At 42.2% G+C, this 2619-nt stretch overlaps 1 long non-coding RNA gene across 1 annotated transcript in view; it reads left to right on the forward strand.

Annotated features, from left to right (window-relative positions):
- Positions 1-2367, forward strand: part of LOC107550861 (uncharacterized) — a 21738-nt gene extending 19371 nt beyond the window's left edge. Inside the window, exon 3 of the long non-coding RNA XR_001604708.1 lies at positions 2199-2367. This is a non-coding gene — a long non-coding RNA (uncharacterized lncRNA). The remainder of the gene's footprint in view (positions 1-2198) is intronic.
- The last annotated feature ends 252 nt before the right edge of the window (positions 2368-2619 follow it).

The raw sequence follows: 2619 nt of genomic DNA on the forward strand, positions 1-2619 counted from the left end.
ATGTGCGTTTGCACGCGCTCTCCTTTTATACCCGCGCTGCGGGGCGGGGTGCGCGTGGCGAAACATGCACGCCAACTGTCATTGGCTTGTTTAGTTAACACTCGAAGGTGATTGGGCTCTCGGGCGAGATCCCAATTCGTCAGTCACTGACGTAACGTCTCCGTTCCCTCCTTCAGGGAACGAGGGTTACACAAGTAACCTAGACGTTAAATGTAATAAGCATTCTTGTGTATGCATTTCAACTGGGGTTCTCCATATACAGCGGCGATTATCCCAGTGTTCACGTTCGTTATTTCTAAGGTCGCTGTTTTCATTGTGATGAGTGCGTGGTTGATTTCAGTTGCACGCAGCGTCAGAAGCACACATTTACATTGATAGCCAAGGCTCACATTATTGAGTTATCTAGAATCATTTATGGAGCAGATAAAATACATACAGTGGGGAAAAAAAGTATTTAGTCAGCCACCAATTGTGCAAGTTCTCCCACTTAAAAAGATGAGAGAGGCCTGTAATTTTCATCATAGGTATACCTCAACTATGAGAGACAAAATGAGAAAAAAAAAAGTGGGAGAACTTGCACAATTGGTGGCTGACTAAATACTTTTTTGCCCCACTGTATAATCATTTATTACTCAATTATCATTTTGACTTCATATAGTCAATATATTTTCTTTATTTAAAGGCTGAAATGTGAGGTTTACCTTTTTATGAAACTTTTTCAAAGCTTTATTTGAATATAGATATTTCAACATGCTACTAAACTGTTGTCAGTCAAGTTGTCATTTAAAATCTGAATATCATTGGTAATGTTATTGTTTTAGTGATTATGCAAAAAAAAAAGTCATTTTATTTGTTGTATGTTGATTTTTAAATATAAAACATGGTGAAGTGATTTATGTGTAGCTACTTTTTGAACATCTCCAGCAATTGTATTTTAACAATACCGTGATAATACTGATAACCATGATGATTTTGGTCACTATAATCGTGATAAGAAATGTTCATACCGTTACATCCATAATTCAGTGGCATGCATATATTGGCTTGTATTGTTTTGTGTAACGTGTGTCTCCTGCTTTATGGGGGGTTATTCATATGTGTTATATGTGCAGTAGCAGTATTTCTCACATGCTGACAGCAGCATGTTGTGGATGTATTGGCAGTAGCAAGTCTTGGTACATTCTCTGCCGCAGCAGCAGCAGCAGCAGCGTAGCAGATCTATTCCGCCAAGACCAAATATACTAACATTGTCATGTACATTGCCATGCTAATCCCTCTGAGAGTTGTCATGACAGATCTCGAAGACCGGAGGCGGTGGAGTGGGAGAGGTCCTCGCCCGGGACTTGGCTCGCGTCTTCCGGTGCTGGTGCACCCAGGGCCCGTGGTGTCCCGGCGCCGAAGTGAAGGAGGCCTGGGAAGATCACGTCCTGGGTGCACAGGGCCTGTGCAGAGAAACTAGGATGACCATACGTGCCATTTTTCCCGAACACGTCCTGGCCAGGATTTCTATATTGCCTAAAATATCTAGGTTTTGGCTTTATTTGCGTGTGCAGACCGATCGGTGAATGACATCAAAATACCATACAGATGGTTCCTTATGCTTTCAAAATGCTCTCGAGGTACTTTGACGTCAAACGCCGATCGATCTGAGCCGCCCTGCTTTTATGTCGAACACACATCCTATGTACGCGTAATTGCATCACTTTGACCGTAGATCTCACCTTCTCACACACACCATGATTGGTCCATTATGTACAATGACTGCATGTTATTGGTCTACTTTTCGATCATTACCTTCAGCAAGCATGAAAACAGGAAAACAAAGCCAAAACAAATCCTGGCAAGGACGCATCCGGGAAAAATGGCACGTATGGTCACCCTAGAGAAACACACTGAGTAGAGGTGGTGGAAGTGTTAGCAGCGTGTTGTATACTTACCCCGAACTTGTGAGAGTCATCCCAGGATGTTTCCAGTGTGGCTCTCCGCTCTCTCAGCTGGGCCTGTTTCTCCACCAGGTCGCAGATCTGCTTCTCCACGGCCTCCAACTCGAGATGCACCGAGTGCAGCTCGAACATGTCCTTACCTGCACTCAAAGTTAGGCACAAATCCGCCATTTAAAGCAAGTAACAGTAAGTAAAAGAATTGAGTTTAAGCAATGTAAGCAAGATTAGCGGCAACCATGTTAGCGATGATAACAGGCTGTAAACTAGTAGCGGACTCTGCAAATCAAAATAAAACAAGTGATAACAAGGTGCTCTGATTGTTTGTGTTATAGAATACAATGGGGGATATATTCACACGTTATAGAAACGAAAATGATGGTGTATAAAATTTATTTTAAGATTGAAAATTAGACGATAAAGATTAAACTTGTAGCGTCTGGACCAATCAGACACACTATTTTTCATTTAATTTAACAAATCAATTAATCATTAGATTAACAAATCGTCACAGTCCCCTCACCCAATAAACTGGATGCCAGGATGTCTGCCACCAGGCCCCCCTGGTTACCATGGCAACTCTGACACCAGATACATTTACGACCTCCTGGAATTTAGGTGAAGAATATCGCTTCCTTGCCCATGAGGAAAATCCACAAGGGAAGGACTTTTCTTTGCT

Source organism: Sinocyclocheilus grahami, unplaced genomic scaffold (genome assembly GCF_001515645.1).
Source record: "Sinocyclocheilus grahami isolate Dianchi unplaced genomic scaffold, SAMN03320097.WGS_v1.1 scaffold409.1, whole genome shotgun sequence".
Classification (NCBI taxonomy): domain Eukaryota; kingdom Metazoa; phylum Chordata; class Actinopteri; order Cypriniformes; family Cyprinidae; genus Sinocyclocheilus; species Sinocyclocheilus grahami.